Genomic DNA, 17,996 nt, shown 5'->3' on the forward strand with positions numbered 1-17,996 from the left:
CATGTTGCTCAGGACACCGCCTGTCGAGGTCTCTCTCGGCAGATAGGCATGGCAGCTCTGGGCCTGCCTCCCAAGCAGAGCAGAGGAAAAGCTCCTCCTTCTCTGTTCCGGGTCAGAAAAATTCCAGGGAAGGATTGTGACTGGCCCGGCTTGGGTCGCGCGCCCTCCTTCTGGGCCAAGCGTGGAGGGTCGGGGGTGAGCGGTGTTCTGGGCAGACCTGGGGCCCGAGCAGGGGCTGAGGAGCCCGTTATGTACTGCAGGTGCCTTGTAAAAACAGCTCTTTTTTTCTCATTTAAAAAAGCAAAACTAGGGGCCCCTGGGTGGGTCCGCTGGTTAAGCGTCCAACTCTTGACTGTGGCTCAGGTCATGATCTTACGGTTCGTGGGTTCAAGCTGACAACACAGAGCCTGCTTGGGATTCTCTCTCTTCCTCTCTGCCCCTCCCCTGCTCTCACTCTCTCTCAAATAAAAAATAAACAAAAAAACAAAAATAAAAACAAAACAAAAATATGCAGATGAGGATGAGAGGAAAGGAGGTGAAGAGGCGCAGTGAGAGCCGGCGGAGGCGAGAGCCGCGTGAAGGCTAACGTGGAACAGTCGCCTCCCAGAGGCAGTGGGCGCCCTGGGCGGGGGCACAGCAGCCACCACACAGGCGGCCCCACCCTGGGAGGAGAAGAGCACAGATGGGCATGCCCCGGGCACGAGCAGGGCTTGGGTGTCCCCGAGTCCCTGAGCAGGCCTCTGAGGCGCAGCCAGGGGAGGGAGCAGGCCACCAGTGCAGAGGCCACGGAGGGCCAGCAGGTGGCTGCACGCAACCCTGGTTCTCAGGGGGAGTTTTGGAGGAAAACGCGAAGAGTGAAGGAGTTTACTGTCTCTTGTATTTCTTGCTGTGGGATGTACCTATTCACAGGCTTCACCCATTTTTATTCTGTATGTAGGGCTGTTAGTCCTTTGTTACACGTGTTGCGAACATCCTCTCCCAGACTCCTCCTTAGCTTATGGTTACGTATGGCCTCGTCGGTGCACAGCTATTGATGTCCATCTGGGTTTTTTTCTGGGTTTCCTTCATCATAAACAAATACTATACAGAGACTTGTATTCTTTTCTGATACTTTCCCCGTTTTGTTTTTCACATCTTATTCCTTAACACCAGTGGAGTGTCTTTTCAAAACGGACTGAGGAATACATACAATTTTTTCCCAAAATGGGAGGGAGAGTTGGCCTGACACCATCTCCCGACGAGTGCATGGCTCTCCGGGGATTTAAATGCCACCTTGTCCCACTGGCTTTCCCTAGGACTCCTACACTGCGGCCAATTTTCTGGCAGATTGTTTCTACTGCTCGGCCCGATCCTCATCTGAAATTGAACAAAGACACGAGAGAACTCACGACCCGTCTTAGGGCCACGCTGGCTCATTATCGTACCCACCTTCCAGAGACAGGAAAACCAGAAAATTAGAGAAGCAGCAAGTGGGGTCCCAGCCAGCCTCCGGCAGCCCCGACACCCTTCCTGGGCCCCCCGTCCACACGCCTGGCTCTTCATCTGACGAGCAAGAGTGCACGGGTCACCACCCCCCTCCCTTGTCGAGTGGGGCTCGAATCCCACAGACTTGATCTAAACACAGCGGATGGGCAGATGTTCCAGATTTCTCCCACAGCCTCATGGTTTGGGGGCCTCCTTAGGCGGGTGCGAGTCTGTGAAAACTGTCCTTCTCTGACTTCGTCCGCAATCCCTCAGGACAGCAGGGATGGGAATCCCAGAGAACCAAGGGCTGCAGACGAGGTGCCTCGTCCCGGCGAGAATCGCCTTGGGGCCAGCCGTGCGTGCGGCACCGTGGCCCTGTGCACGCGGGGTGACCCCCAGGCTGCGGAGCCTTCCGGCAGGTCCCCAGCAGAGCCTGGCCCTTCGGACAGCCGCCTCCGCCACAGGCGGCTCAGTCTTGGTTCCTGCCCGCAGTCTGGAGGGGAGACGGGCCACCCTCCCGAGGCCTCCTTTCTTGTGACCGTCAACCGAGGTGTGGACAGGCGGCAGACGGGGGGTGGCAGGGTGTGACTGGACAGCTAACAGGGCAGAAGTGGGAGGCGAGGGCCGGCAGCGCGGCGACAGGGGCAGAGCCGCCCCCCACCCTGTGCACGGCCACCTCCACACGAGTGCTCGGGGTCCCCGGCCCCAGTCTCCCCGTCCAACCTGCCACAAGGCGGGGGCGGGGGGGGGGCAAGGTTGAACGAGAGGCAGTTGGGAAAGTGCCTGTGGCGCACCTGAAGGCGCGGGAGCTGGCAGGTGGCCTCGGGGACCCCGCGGTCCGGCCGCAGGTGGACACTGCGCTTAGGCCCCACCTGGAACTGGGATTTTAGCTGCCTGGCTCCGCTCACACGATAATTAATGATTCTCCTGGGAGAACTTGACGTCACGGTTCTCTCAACGTGACCGCCATTCCGAGTTCCCAACTAAAGCTTCAACACAGATGGAAACAGCCGAGCTGGAATGAAACAATGGGATCGCCCGGAGGAGTCTGCCAGGACTCTGGCCTCTGAGGTGCCCGGGCCGGGTCGGGGGAGTCCCCGGGGCGGGGGATGGGAGCCGGGTCAGCCAGGACCAGCCACGCCGCACCCCAACCGCACCCGTCACCTGCCCCTCTTCTGGGCACGCCGTCTGGCTCTGGGCCACCAGCCCCCGACACCCCTGCCTAGGGCTCCCCCTCGGCCGCCTCAGGGGGGGACGCAGATGGGGAGTGACCGTCCCTGAGCGGCCCTCACCAGAAGGGACGGGGCATCCCGTGCAAACGCTCCAGTCCTCGGTCTCCTGGCAGGACGGCTCTGAGGGCGCTCCTGCGGGTCCCCGGGCACGCCCAGAGGACAGAGCATCAGCGGCCCTGAGTGGACAGGCTGTGGCTGTCCGTTCCTTCCCTTCCCTGCCCGGGACCTCCCGGCAGCACCTGCCGGCCATCCGCTGGCCTCCTCTGTGTCCTCCTTCGGGGGATCCAAGGAAGCCGCCTCTGGTTTGGCCCTGCCCCTAGACGAGGCATTTCCCCTCCCAGAACCTGCAAGGCTGGTCTGAGCACAGAAGGGGAAACTGCCTGTGAATGGCTCTTGACACGCCTGGGGTCCCTCCTTCCCCAACTTCCCCTCCTTCCCTTAAACCACCGAGACCCACATGGAGGGCAGGGCGCCGAGGCTTGCATCTCGCGGGGTCTTCCGGCCGTCTCAGGGGGGAGAAGTCAGCGGTGGGAATCCCGTCTTCATGTAAAGTTTCCGTGTCTTGCACCCCATGGGTTTTTTGGGCACCGATTCCAACATTTTTAAATGTTGGTTTAAAATGTGGTTTATCTCGAATACTGAGTTTTTGGTGCCGCCTTAAAATTTGCGCCTGGGCGTTTGCCACACAGCCGCCCAGGGTGCTTCCTACGTGCAGTGAAGTCGGGGATGATCGATGGGCCACCGTGGCCCCCGGACGGCTGTGAGGGCCCTCTGGACAGGAAGGCCAATAGCTTTTGGTTGCAAGAAACAGAAATTTTGGCGAAAACCAGCCTGAACAATAAGGAAACTTATTATTGAAATGGCAAGCCTGGAAGTAGGGTGGGTTTTGGGGACGGCCGGGCAGCTCAGTGATGTCCTGAGCGGCCCCCTCCTCTGTTCATGTGACCCCCACACCAGCGCCGTCCTCAGGCGGTGGCCACAGGCAGTGGCAGGGCCAGGGCGGGGAGGGGGCAGTGTCCCGCACGTGGGAGACTCTCCCCCCACACGTCTCGGTCGGGGACGGGTCACGTGGTGCTGGAGCCGATCAGCCACTAGGGTGAGCCTCTGTGCACCTGCAGATGCGGGGGGCGGGGGCTGAGGGGCTGCCGCAGGGAGGCAAGGATCCCGGACCCCCGTGGGGGTCGCGCTTGGGAGTAAGGTGAGGGCGAGAGCGGTGGAGGCCCAGGCAGCAGGGTTCCCCATGGAGACCCCAGGGAAAGCGTTTCACAGGAGGAGGGCGCCTCCAATGCCTGAGCCGCTGCCGCAGGCTCCTTCCCGGCTCGCTGGTGCGGGTGGGCCCGGCCTAGCCTGGTGCTGCAACCCTGATGCCGGGTGGGCAGGATGACCCCACAGCCCACCCCTCTGCCTTCCCGCTGCATCTCCGCCTGGGGCTCTGGGTGGGGCTTCCCCTGGCGAGAGGGGCCATCCCTGGTGGGAGTCGGGCTGGCCTCGAGTGTGGGGCAGGGGACGAGGCCAAGAGACAGTCCTGGGGGCGGGAAGCTTCCTGGTGTCCGTGCCGGCCACGGCTGGCGGCCGGGCAGCAGGCCACCCGCTCATGCCCAGCGCCAACCCGTCCCCAGCTTCCCTGGAATGGTCCCTGTGCCCTCACTTCCCAAAAAAGGCTCACGGCTCCCTGCCTGGGCCCAGCCCTGATGCCCCACCTGCCTGCACCTCCTTGCTTGCAGAAAACACAGCTTTTTGCCATTCTGGCAGTTTTCGATCTTGCAACAAGATTGCAGAGGGCCCGCGGACTGGTCAGCTGACTAAGTCATTCTGTGACCGATCGGCATGTGGTTCGGGCACCGGACTGTCTGAAGAGGCCACAGTGATATCTCGGGAGCACAGAGGCCTTTCATCCTGACCTACTCATTGACGTGATTCACGGGAGATCCCATGACAGGAACGGATCCGCGTCTAGTCCCGCCTTCTGGCAATAATACAGAAACCACTCGAAACTCTGCCTCGTCCCTCTTTTCAATACCTGTATTTCCAACCGAAACGTCCTTTTTACACTAACTCTCCGGACGTATACTGAGTTCACACCGTTTTTACTGCCGGTGATCACGACGGCAGCCCGACGGAGAAGACAGACGACCTTTAGCGGCAGAAAGCATTTAAGTCCCGATATTCCATTTACGTTGTTGTGCGTGATAGGAAAATAAAAGCTTTCAAACTGAAAATACATTAGGATAGAATTCTGGTGGGTGGGATGGACGTAAACAAACCAGGAGAGAAGGGAGCTGTGTGAAAATCCAGGGGCAAAGAGGGGCCGTTGCATACGCCTCGCGCTGTGCGTGCCCTTTATCATAGGAGATGTTCGAAGAGTCACTGACGGTTCTTTTATTTAGCCTGCTGGCCTTTTTCTTTTTAAGTTAACACGATTTATTTTGAGGGGCAGTGTCAGGTGTGCAGAAAAGCTGAGCACAGAACAGACGCTCCCAAACACCACGTCCCCACAGCCGCTCCCCTGTGATTAACATCTCCCATTGATGTGAAATTACTGAGCTGACATCGATACATCAATAGTTTTTCTTGAGTTTATTTATTTATTTTGAGAGAGGGAGAGAGAGAGGACCCCAAGCAGGCTCACGCTGCCAGCATAGAGCCCGACACGGGGCTCGATTCCTCGAACTTCGAGATCACGACCTGAGCCAAAACGTGGTCAGGCACTCAACCAACTGAGCCACGCAGGTGCCCGTCACTACATTAATAGTAACCAAAGCCCACAGTTTACATCTGTGTCCCCTCTTGGTGATGGATAGTCTGTGGTTGGGACAAAGGTACAGTGACACATACCCACTCTCACAGCATCACACAGAGCAGTTTCACTGCCCCCAGAATCCTCTGTGTTCTGCCTGCCCCCTGCCCCAACCCCGACAACCACTGAAGCCTTTGCTGTCTCCATAGCCCTCCTTTTCCAGGTGCCACACGTTGCAATCGTACTGCACGGGGCCTTTGCAGACAGCTTCTTCCACTGAGTGATGTGCATTTAAGTTCCTCCAGGTCTAAACGGCCCTTTTCGGTCGCTGAGTGACACCCCGTTGTCTGGACTGACCGCACGATCTGTGCCTTCATCATCGAAGGACGATTTCATTTCTTCCAAGTGCTGACACCCGTGAACAGAGCTGCTCTAAGCATCGACGTGCGGGTTTTCATGTGGGTGTAAGACGTTCGGGTAAATAGGGAGAAGCATGAACGCGGGATCGTGCGGTAAGAACATGTTTCGTTTCGTAGGAAACTGCCAAACCGCCTTCCGCAGTGCGCGTGCTGCCCCGCCTTCCCGCCGGCACCCGGGGCCCCTGCCACCGGCCCTCGTCGGCCTCGTTCTCCATCTCAGCGCTTCTAACAGGTAGGTAGTGATGGCTCTGTTTCCCCGGTGACGTATCACGTGGAACCCCTGTCCCCATGCGTCTGCGTCATCTGTATACCTTCTTTGGGGACGTGGCTGTTCAGGTATTTCGCCCATTTTTCAACTGGGGTGTTTGTCTTCTCGCTGAACTGTAAGCTCTTTGTACGTGTTGGATGCCAGTCCTTCATCAGATGTGTCTTTGCAAACACTCTCTCCCGGTCGGTGGCTTGGCTTCTCACCCTCTCAACGGTGTCTTTCCCAGAGTGGAAGTTTCTCATTTCAGCGAAGTCCTGCTCATCCATTTTTTCTCTCACGGATTGTGCTTTTGGTGTCGTGTTTGAGAGTTCTCGGTTTCGCGGTGCCCGGCTGGCTCGGTCAGGGTTGATGTCGAGGTTGTGAGTTTGAGCCCCAAGTTGGGTGTATTGATTATTTTAAAAAAATATGTCTGTTTGTTTTTAAAGTTCTTTGTTTCAGCCTGGGAGCTGTGTGAAAATTCAGATGCTAAAGTAGAGTTGACTTGTGTATTTTAAATGGATAATGGTGGCTATCAAATCAAATGGTGGCTATCAAATGATATCTAACTCATCTGCCACCCTTTTTTTGTAAAAAATCCATACTTATGGTGTGTCAGATTTTATCTTCTCGGCAGCTACTTAAATTTCCGTTCAGTTTTCAGATATAACAGAAGCACGTTTAAGGTGGTCCAGAGTTGCTCGGAATTGTTTTTAAAGACCGGTGGGTCTGCGGTGGCTGACGGCCCAGACTCCGGGCCCGGCTGACCCGGCGGGACCCGGCTCTGCCTAAGACGTTCAAGAACCCAAGCTCTCCGGACCCCAGGTGTCCCCCTCAGGCCAGCGAGACCGGTGGCAAGCCCCGCCTCCCAGGCCGGTGGTGAGGGCAGGACCTGGTGGTGAAGCTCGGGGCACCCGGACGGGGCTCTGTATGGCAGCTCCTATCGGGGGTCGGGGTAGAGAAACCGGAGTAAAGAACCCAGTTCAGGCGTTGCCTCTGGCAAATGCAGCTGACCCTTGAAACACACGGGTTTGAAAGGAGCGGGTCCACTCATACACAAATGTTTTGCGGTAAACACAATACGGTGCTGTGAATGTATTTTCTCTTTTGATTTTAAGAACATTTTCTTCTCTCTAGCTTACTTCACTGCAAGAACGCAGCATATAACACACATAACACAGAATATGTGTGAGCCGACTGTTCATATTGTTGCTAAGGCTTCTGGTCAACAGTACGCTATTAGCGGGTCACCTGGGGGGCTCAGTCAGTTAACTGTCTGACTTCAGCTCAGGTCAACGATCTCACGGCTCGTGGGTTCGAGCCCCGTGTCGGGCTCTGTGCCGACAGCTCGGAGCCTGGAGCCTGCTTCGGGTTCTGTGTCTCCCTCTCCCTCTCTCAGGAGATGAATAAACATAAAAAAAAAATTTTTTTTAAGCCAATGCACTCTTAGCCAAGTGTTTGGAAAGCTATGCGCAGATTTGTGACTGCACCAGGGGCTGGCGACCCTAAGCCCCACGTTGTTCAAGGGTCAGCTGTACTTATAAGTTGTATCTTTGTCAAAACCCTGAGCCGGAAACCGTGGGGTTGAGAGAGATCACATGTGGGTGCTGCCCTTCAGGGCTCTTTTTTGGGGCAGGGGGGGAATATCAAGCATAGACACGTTAGAAGTAGCCGTTGGAGAGGACTGGACGTGATGGGGCTGTTTTCCCAGGAGCAGAGAGGGCAAGGCCGCAAACACAGCACTCAACTTCAAGTCAGAAATTCTGGGTGCTGGGGCGCCTGGGTGGCTCAGTCAGTTGAGAGTCTGACTTCAGCTCAGGTCACGATCTCACAGTTTGTGGGTTCGAGCCCCGCATCGGGCTCTGTGCTGACAGCTTGGAGCCTGGAGCCTGCTTCGGATTCTGTGTCTCCCCCTCTCTCTGCCCCTCCCCTGCTCACACTCTGTCTGTCTCTCTCTCTCAAAAAATAAATAAACCTTAAAAAACTTTTAAAAAGAAAGTCTGGGTGCTGGTCCCAGCACTGGTGATGTGAGCCCTCGGGCAGAGGGCGCTCCCTGTGGGCGAGTGCTGGGAACAGGACGCTGGTGGAGGGAGGCAGAGGTGATTGTGCCCTGAGGAAGGGGGCGCGGGGCTGCTGCCTCTGCAGATGCTGGCTCGCTGCAGGCCTTGCAGGGGGGCCCCGATCCCCACTCGTCTCCCTGCTCCTGGCCCTCCTGCTCTGCGCCCCTCGACCCAGGGCTTCCGGGGTGGCGCCTGCCTTGCCCTTGATCCGGTCTCCTGGGGGGTGTTGGGCCTTGCTGGCCAGACTGCATGCGTCTTTTGGGGAGGGATGGGATTCTCTGCCTTCAGTGTCCCCTCACGGTGCCGAGAATTGTGCCCCAGCCATTTCCAATGTGAGCGACCAGTCCATGGGAAGCAGCAGGGAGACCAGCTGGGTGAGAGGCAGTGTGGGCCCGTGTGGCTGTGGATGAGTCAGGCAGCCTGTCAGAGCCCCGGTCCCCCCACCTGTAAAACAGAGGTCCAGTACACCTGCCTGGCAGAGGGATGAGAATTAACTGGGGAAAGGCCAAGATGGAACTCAGCCCAGTGTGTGTCCCTAGCAGGCCCCACTCGGGGTCCACAGCGGCTGTCGTGACTCACCATGGCCACCATGTGGCCCCCATCTGACATGGTCAGCCCCCCCGGGGCAGAAGCCCCATCTCCGAAGCTCCTTCCCTCCCTCCAGCCTGTTTGCTCAGGCCAGCAGCAGGGCCTGTGGGACGGTCTCCAGGGCCTAGAGCTGGGTCTCAGAAGAGCACGGCTTCTTGCTTGGGGTCAGGGATCCGTCGTGTCTCAGATGGCTTTGCTACAGGTAGCCCTGTTCCTAGGGGTCCCACTTGCAGCACCCTGGGCCCAGGCTGGGTCCGGTTCTGCTGACGCTCGGTGTGAACGCACCGTTGTCGGGGGCGGCACTGGCCTCCCTGCCCGGCTGAGGACTCCCCGAGCTGGCTTCTGGGCGTCTGCTGCCCGGTCACCCCATCTTGCTCCCTTTTTTTGGGTGTTACTCTCTCTGAAGCCTCGAGGCATCTTAGGACTAAACCCGGGAGCTGTCCTGCTTTCTCAGGGACACATAAAATACCAGTGCACCTTAAAGTCACTGCTATCTCAGGGTCCATGGAGTAAAGAGACTGCTACTGATAACGACTGGTGCCTAAAACCTGTGGCCTTACACGGCAGGCCTGATGCTTTCAGACCCGTGCTCTTCTGTGACACGGGTTCTGTTCTTCTGGGCTCAGGACCTCTGCTCCTCCACGGGACTGGGCTGAGCCCACACGTAAGCACATTCTGGAAACAAGGGAAACAGATACCACACATCCCTGTTGTAATTAAACCGTTTTCCGCACCCCCTGTGGCTGCTGCAGAGGCCCAGGAGGTCAAGGGTGACCCAGCTGACTGGACCCCTGGGCACAGCTGTGTGTCCAGGGGCTTCCTCTGCCTAGCTCAGCTCCAGGGGCAGGGCTCCGTCAAGGAGAGGTCACGGGCTGGGGAGAAACAGGCCAGTGGAGCAGACCCACGGAGGAGAGGGATATTTTTTGGCACATTGCTGCATTTTTATACTTGGGAATTAGGGGCCTTGGACCTTCGCGTGCAGATTTATGCCAAATAAGATGCAAATCAGGGCGCTGCTCTTCCGAAGTTCTGGGCCCTCTGCGGGCAAGGCCGTGACCCTGGGACCCCAGCTCCTGTCTGAGAAACGAAGCATGTGTGGGCTGGGGGAGGAAGGGAAGAAAAAGGCACGGATTTACTGTAACGTTCTAACCAGGCAAAGGCATCCAATACGCCACAAAGCGCTTTATGGCAAGAGGCAACATGGGTGGGGGTAGGGAGCCAGGGCCAGGGCTGCGGTCGGGGAGGAGAAAGGTGGGTGCGTGAGGGGGGAGGGGAGCCGGGGCTCCGGCTTGGGGCATTTCTGCAGACATTAAAAGAATGATATGCAAATAAATGGAAAGTACATGCAAATGCCGCGGGCCGAGCGGCCGGGGAGCTGGGGACCCCGCGCCCCCTGCATTTTTGCCCGGGTTAATGCGGGGAGCGGGCGCAAGGGGCCCGGGGCGCGCGGCGGGGAAAGGGCGCCCCCTGCCGGCCGAGCGCGGAAGCGGCCCCGGGCCCCTTCCCGCCCCACGCGGCCGGGCGGGCGGGGGGCGCGGCGCCCGGAGGAGGGGCGCCTGCTACTCGCCTCCCGCCCCGGACGCCAGACGCGCGTCTCCTAAAACTACGAGGCCGGCGGTCGCCAACTGCTGCGAGGTGGGTGTGCGGCGGCGGCGGCGGCGGCGGCGGCGGCGCGCGCGGCTCCAGGCCGCACCCGCCCGCCCAGGGCGCGGCCTGCGGAGCCGGCGAGGGTGGGCGCAGGCGAGGGGCCCGCCACGCACGGCCCCCCGCGCTCCCTGCACGACACCCACGCTGCTGCCCCCCGAGGCACCCAGCGCTTCCGCACACTCACCGGGCACCACCCCTTCCCCTGCAGGGAAGCGCGCACCCCCCTCCACAGCACTCCGCCCCCCCTCCCGCCACGGCCCCGCCACCCCGCCACCCCGCGCCCGCGTATACACACCCCGCTCATCCTCGCAGCCGTGCCGCCGGCCGAGTTGGCAGGGCGCGCCCGGGGCTCCGCGGCGGGGACGGCGGGGGCGGCTGTCTGCCCGGAGCGGCGGCGGGCGGAGCCCCTCTCCCGCGCCGGCCCCGCACCGAGCCCCCCGGGGCGGAGCCGAGAGCGATGGGCGCGGGGCGGGAGGCAGGTGGCGCGGCGGCGGCGGCGGCGGCGGCGGGGGGCAGGAGGCGGGGGCGGAGCGCGCGGGGCGGGGGCCGCGGGGCCCCGTGAGACGCTCGGCCGAGCGCGCGGCAGAGAGCCCGGCGCCGCGAGTGGAAGGCGCGGCGGCTGCACCCGCGCGGCCGCGGAGGCCGGAGACCGCCCGGGGGCGGCGTGCGCGCTTTGTTCCCGCGCGGGGCGGCCGGGCAGGGGCAGCGAGCGGCGGGAGCCGAGCCCGGGCATGGCCCAGGCGGCCGCCCCGCGCGCCCCGGCGGCCCCGCCGCGCGCCTGAGGACAGCGCGCGGGGGGTGGCGGGGACCAAGTTACGGAGGCGGGGACCGAGTTCCGAGGAGAAGCCGCTTCGGGAACCTCCCAGCCGCCGGACCTCCGGACCGTAAGTGCCCGGTGCGTCCCGCGCGCCGTCGCCGCCGCCGCCCCGACTCCGCCCGCGGGCTGCCGTCTGGCGGGGGGGGGGGGGGTCTCCTAGCAGCCACGCGGAGCGTGCGGACCGCCCCCGGGCGCCCCCTCCCCACTTTGGAAAGTTGGAGCCCGCGGCGGGGTGGGGCCAGCCCAGTCAGTGCCCACCCACTTTGGTCCCTCCAGCCCACCCCTGGAGCCGAGCTTGACCTGCCGGGGGTGTGGTCAAACCTAACGTGGGAACTGCGTGCGGAAGGTGGGGTGTCCCGCAGGCTCCCCGTCTGGCACCCAGGCTTCCTGACAAAAGGCCCGGGTCCAGGTGACAGGGGACTGGGAGGGGACGCAGAGAGCGGCCCTAAGAGAGATGGGGGTGGGGGGCAGAGCTCCCTCTGTGCCTCCCGCCGCCGCCACCGTCGTCTTGTTATAGTCCCTGGCCCTGCCCCCCAGGCAAGGGGCGGCCGGTCAGCGGTGTCCGCGGTTAATTGGTGTTGCGGTGAAGTCGGCCTGGAGACTGGGGGGTGGGGGGCTGTCCCCACTCCCCGTGTGTGGGGACAGGGGCTTAAACGACCCTCCCTGGGGTCCCAACAGCCCGCGGTGCCTGGGGCGCAGCCCTGTGGCAGTGATTATTCACACCCGTTGGGAACCGTCCATCTGCGTGTTGGGCAGGCCTGGAGCCAGGCTGTGGGAACGGCTCCGAGGGAGGTGTGAGCCGACGTGGAGGGACAGATGGCTGGAAATTCAGCCCTAGACGGGCTCACAAGGAGCGGAAGGCAGCCGGGCTGGTGGCAAGCCACACTCTGAGCTGCTGGGCTCTGAACACACAGCCCCAGGCTGTCCCTCCTTCCCGCCCCTGGGAACTGCGTGGGGGGGGGGGCGCCACAGAGGAGTGAGCAGATCCCTGCAAGTGTGGGGACCCCTCCCTCCGAAAACGCCCGTATTCCCCACCATCTGGACCTTGGCTGGCTGACTGCAGGCCTGTTCCGGAGACTAGGGGGAAAAATACTTCCTTTGAGAGCAGAGGAGACCCCATAGTCCCGTGCGGGGCGCACTCCTCTCCGGCCCTGGGGCCAGGATGCCGCCTCATTATGTCTAACTGGGCGTGTGTTTCCTCTCCCGGACCCAGAAACAGGAGGTTCCCAGGGCGGCCCGCGGAGCTCGGGGGCTGTGGACGCCAGGGCTGATGTTGCATCCTGGCTTTGCTCTCGCAAGTCGCTGCAAGGCTGGAGAAACTTCCTGCGGCTGGAGCCCCAAGGTGGGGGGCAGGCCGGGCCGAGAGGACCAGAGGCGGCTCCTGGCAGGGGCAGGAAGGCCAGTCCACGCCTTCTGGGCACGTTCTTAGAGAGCCAGCGCGGTGACACGCATTTGCCCCGCCCCCACCCTGCTCTGTCCTCTGGACGGGGAGCCCAGGAGGGCAGGGGGTTCTGTTCTTTGCCGCCCACAAGCCCGTGCTGGGACCCCGCTGTCCGGGACTGTGTTGCCGGGCCCCTCCTGTGGGCTGAGAGGGAACGAGGGAGGAAGAAACGAAGGATTACTGGAGCAGATGTGGTGTTGCCGGCTCCCTGAGAGCTTGACAGACACAGGCTGGGAGAACATCACGTTAGGACCGATTTTCCGGTGGAATCCGTCTCTCTCTGGAGGTGCCTCCTTCTACTAGCGATTGGGGGGGAGGGACGGTCACGTGGCTGGCAACTGTCTGTTCACAAGCCCAGCCAGGGCTGGCGAGCCGGGAGGTTTCGGCTGGACGTCTCCCTCCAGGACACTCCGGGGCTCCCCTGCGCCACCCACAACCCCTTTCGGGTCCCGGAGCACCTCCTTGGTCACCAGGTTATGTGCGTAATTGAGTTACCACCTCCAGGAAATCTCTGAGTTTGGCTGCACATATTTTCAGTTCTGCATGACTGGAAGAAATTAATTTTCCTTCCTACGCAAGGATCTGAAGCCGCCGGCAGGCTGAGCCACTAATCCGCAAGATCCAAGCCAGCGGGGCCGCCACCCCGGAGGCCGGCTGCTCCGGCCGAGGGTGGGGTCTGGGCGAGGCCTTTCCCTGCCACCTTCTGGAACTGGCACGGGCGGGCCTTCCCCACCCCGGCTGCACCGTCAGGGGGTTGAGGTTGGGGTCGTCTGATTCACTGCAGCCTCCCTGGCACCAGTGGGCCTCCGTTCCTTTCTGAGTCACTGGACAGATGTGCGCGTACACGTGTGTTCAGAGTGCGAGATGTGGAAGAGGCACCGCGACCCGTGTCCCTGAGACGTGGCGGAGAGCCGGCATGCAGTAGTCGCTTAATTAGTGCCGCTTTCCAGGAGGGAACTGGCGTTTCTGTGGGGCAGCGCCGTCCTGCCCACTGCCCGGCTCTTACCTGCGAGGGTATCTGCCCCCCACCAGCAGCAGCCCGAGCACTCACACTCCCTGCCAGAGGCGGGGGGACAACCGGCGAGGGTGGCGGAACTTTAGTTCACTGACGCCCAGAGAGGCGCTGGCCCCTCCTTGTCCAGCTCAGAGGGGAGCCCAAGCCTGCCTGTCGGCCCCGCCACCTCCCCACAGGGAGTCCCCAGCGGCCAGAGGCTCCCCAGCGCTGGCCCCCCCCCCCCCCCCCCCGCCGTGAGCTGGCCTCCCCGTGCCCGTGCTCCCCGTCCTGCAGGGAGCGGTCACACCTGCAGGGAGCGGTCAGTGCCCCAGAAGTCAGACCCCCACCTGACACGGCCTCAGGCACCTGGGGCACAGCTGTGACTGATGTGAGGGGTGGCGCCTCCTGGAGTCAGAGACTCCCTAGGGCAGGGGGAGAGCACCTCTGCCGGGTCTGGGTCATGGAAGCCAAGGCCGGCGCCCTCGTCCTCCCCCACCCTGTGGGAGGATAGGACCTTGTCTGCTACTGTAGGAGGGTGCGCACACATAGCATTGTTGTGTAACTAGTGTCACCTCTCAGGCCTGGGGGCGGAGGGTTCTGGCCCCTGTGAGCTGTGAGTGTCAGGAGGGTGGCCCTGCCCTGATCGCACACGACTGGATAGAACTGGCCCCAGAAAGCGTTTACCACGCACAGCTCACAAGCTATGTGGGTCGTGTCGTGCCCACGGGGACAGAAGGGTAACGACCAGAGCTCACGCGTCCGGCACGCAGGCTGTGCTGGGCTGGGCTTCCTCTCACGTAATCTCCCGACAACCCTGAAGGTGACTGCTGTCCCATTTTCCAGGCGGGGACCCCGAGGCCCAGAGAGGTTCGCTGGAGGCAGGCAGGTGCCCGGTGCTGCTCCTGTAGCCGGAGGGCGGACAGGCCCCCCGAGCTTTTGCAGAGTCCCGCGTGTCGCGTCAGGCCCCGTCACTGTCTGCGCACAGTGTGGCCTCCCGGAGGGACGGGGGTGGGAGACCACGGGTGTGTGGCTTACTCAGAGTCCCCACAGATTCTGATGTGTCCGGGGGGGGGGGGGGGGCGCGGCAGGAGGAGGCTGGAAACTCATGACTGGCGGATGTCCATCTGGGGTGCACCCTGGAGGGCCGGGGCTCATGGGCCGGAGGCTCCTTTTTGGGGCAGTGGGTCTCTGGGATCGCAGCCACACCGGGCGAGCACCGTGCCCCAAGGAACCGGCTGCCGGGCTGTCCTTTGTCCCGTTCGAGCCGGCCAACCGCACCTCCAGATCTTGACCCGGGACCTTGACCCCACACTTCTGATTACCTCCGAGGTTCCGGGGCTGGGATGCGGGGCTGGGAGAGGGCGGCGGGGCTGCAGGAGGCGACCCGGCCCCCGAGTGCCTCCGAGGGCCGCCGTTAGCCAAGAGCACGGCTGCAAGCGGGGGCTGGGCCGTCTGGAGACAAGTTCCTGGACTGGAAACGGCCTTCGTGGTCTCAGTGGAAAGACCCAGGCAGAGGCCTGGCCCGCGGGGTGGAGACTCATGATGTAAAAGTGATAAATAGCTGCTTCCTCGGTCCCGCTTCTGAGCGCCCAGCCCGACCCGGGCCCCGGGCCCCGGGCCCCGGGCGCAAACGGCTGAGCCTCCGCCTGCGACGGGCCCGCGAAGACGCTTCCCACCCCGCGCTGTCTGCAGCAGTTTCCTGCAGCAATAAAACAGAAGTTAAGACTTCTGCTTTTTGTAATTCCTGGGGCCTCACGGGGAGCCAGATGTCACTGGGAAGGAAAACAAAGATCTGCACTTGGTTTGGCCGTAATAAGGAAGACGCCTCTCCTGGCTCTGCCGTTGACCCGCACGTTCTCAGCCGCCGCGTCCCCCCCACCCCCCATCACAGTTCGCTCGCGGGGTGGCTGTCCGCGGCCGGGAGTCTGGGGTGCCCCTGAGGCTGGGAACCTGCTGGGTGTGGCAGGAGGAGGTTCGGGTCGTCATCTGTTTGCTGGGACAGAGGAAAGCCTTCGGCAGGGGCAGGGCAGGAGACGTGGGGGTGGGGGCGGCGAGGGGGGCTCCTTGTGAGCCCGAGGCCCTGAACGGGACCCACGGGGAAGTCCCTGCTGGTCACTCCTGACCCGGGAGCAGCCGGGAAAGCCTGGGCGAAGCCAAGCCTGGGAAGGAAAGTCCTCCAGCCGTCGTGGGCCCTTCTCCCCAGCAGCAGCAAGTGGCCGTTTTCCGGAGCAGAGGAGGCCTTAGGCCCCCACCCAGCTCGGGGAGGCCCTGCCCCATCTGCTGAGGCAGCGGGGAGGGACAGGCAGCAGGCTGACTTCTCTGAGTCCCACTGCTCCCCTCCCAGTGGCTGTGTGACGACACCAGACGTCTCACCCTCTCTGTGTCCCCAGTTTCACATGCAAAATGCAGTCACGAGGGCTCCTCCCCCTTCCAATTGTGCTGAGGTGTATCTGGCACGTGGGCTGTCCTTGCTGATCGCTGCTTGTGGACGTGGCTGTCGCGTCCCTGCCTTTGGGGAGTACCCAGCGCCATCCCGGTGCCCTCTGGCGACTGTGGGAATCAGGTGGCCCTGCGGAGGAAGGACCCTGGTGTCCCTTCTGCCCAGCCAGCCCTGTGCAGGGGCTCACCCGCCCTGCATCCATGTCCTGCAGCACAGCTTACGCCCCGTGCCTGCTTCGTGGTGGGGACACTGAAGCTGGGCCTTGGAGGCGGAGGTGGGATTCCAGCTCAGGAACCCAGGTCACCTGCCCCTGGAGCCCCTGTGTTTCTGCCACACCAGGCCCCCCAGACAGCCGGAGGCAAGGAGTCCTTCGCCAGGCCTCGGGGCTCCGCAGCCCCCACTTCCCTTGGCCGCCCCTGCCGCCCTCCACAGCCCTTTCCCGTCATGCCCCTGCATCTGAGCAGTCGGAACGGGCACTGGCCACCCCAGGGCAGGGTTTGGCTGCGTCCCAGGCCGGTGAGGCCGCAGGTCGGCAGGTGGCCCTTCTGCTGTCTGGGAGAAAGTGTCCTTCTGAGCCCTGGGTGGAAGCAACCGGCTGGGTTGTGCCGCTCACACCTCGCAGGGGCCCCGGCAGGCTCCGGTCCGCAGGCAGGGAGCAGGGGGGCCGTCGCCCAGGGGCGGCCGTCTGGTGTGACCGGTCACGCCCCGCCGGAACCTGCGAGGCCCTGTGTCACACACCTCCTGGCCCTGTGGTGGCCTCAGGCTCCCGCCTTTTGTACGGGAAGCGCGCCCTCTTGTGGCGGCTCGGGGTGGGGGTGGGGAGGTCTGGCTGAGACCCTCTCCGCGGGCCCGCCGCCCAACTGGGCGCAGGGAGTCCCTATCGCCAAGACGTGGCCCGTCTGGGTGCCTCGCGGAGGTTTAGGGTCTCATTTGCTTGCTCCCGCGATCTGAGTCAGAGGGTCCACTTCCTGGGCGCCCCTGGGGCCCCAGGCCGCGTGCTACAGGAGGCGTTCTGGAGGACAGCGCCTTCCAGGGCGCCCCGACTCACACCGGCCCCGCATGCCCGGAAGTGTGCCCGGCACCCGCGAGCAGGGCACCCGTGGCCTAGACAGAGGGCGGCCACGTGTGAGAGTTTAGATCGTGGCCGCGTTAGAAAAGGACACAAGCACCTTTAGCGACACATGTTGTTTAAGCTAATGTCTCCAAAATGTTGTCTTTTCGCTCTGCAATTGGTGTTTTAAATCGCTGAGAGCTTTCTTTTTTTTTTTTTTAGAGACTTTGAAGTTGTGTACGTGTCTTACGGGCGAGGTGTTTCAATTCTGCCCAGCCAGCTCGGGCGGCTCATGGCGCTGCGTTGGGCAGGACAGGGCCCGGGGCACAGGGATTCCCAAACCACACAGATGAGCCCTGGGGTGGGGCTGCGCGGTGTGAGGTTGGGGACAGCCCCGCGGAAGGGCAGGCAGCAGAGACAGCGGCCGAGTGGTGGAGCCAGACGGCAGCGCCGTGGGGCACAGTGGACGCAGAGGGCACTCTGGCTTTTGTCCCTGGAGTCACAGAGGCCCACGGAAGCCCCCTGAGCCTGGCTGGACGGAGCCGGGGCTGGTCAGATCAGCATTTTGAGAAGGCCGCCCAGGGAAGAACATGGGGAGACAGAGGCCGTGAGGAGGACAGACACAGGTCACTGAGTGGGGGGATCAGGGTCAGACTGCTAAGGGAGGCATCCGGGGTGACCCCAAGTCCTGGTCAGTCTCCAGATGGTATACGCGTCCAAGAGAGGCTACACCGGCTGCCCCTCGCCCCGCACACCTGGCCTGGAGCGACCAGCCTCAGCCAAGAGGCCACTTCTGTCCCACAGCTGGTGTGTTGGTGGAACAGTCAAGCCCAAACAGGCGCATTTCCCAACCACCTTCGCT

General features: G+C 62.4%; 1 protein-coding gene across 7 annotated transcripts in view; it reads left to right on the plus strand.

Annotated features, from left to right (window-relative positions):
* CBFA2T3 (CBFA2/RUNX1 partner transcriptional co-repressor 3) overlaps positions 1-17,996 on the plus strand; it is an 82,525-nt gene that overhangs the window by 21,256 nt on the left and 43,273 nt on the right. The window contains exon 2 of one of the 7 annotated variants that reach the window (XM_027076424.2): positions 5,970-6,084. The exons of 2 other annotated variants lie outside the window; for them this stretch is intronic. The gene's annotated coding sequence lies outside the window, so the exon portion shown is untranslated. Of the gene's footprint in view, positions 1-5,299; positions 6,085-10,255; positions 10,380-10,973; positions 11,287-17,996 lie in introns of those variants that run through there. 4 more of the 7 variants (XM_053210874.1, XM_027076423.2, XM_053210875.1 and 1 more) reach the window with 4 other exon arrangements.

The sequence above is a fragment of the Acinonyx jubatus genome, chromosome E2 (assembly GCF_027475565.1).
Source record: "Acinonyx jubatus isolate Ajub_Pintada_27869175 chromosome E2, VMU_Ajub_asm_v1.0, whole genome shotgun sequence".
NCBI classification, from domain to species: Eukaryota; Metazoa; Chordata; class Mammalia; order Carnivora; family Felidae; genus Acinonyx; species Acinonyx jubatus.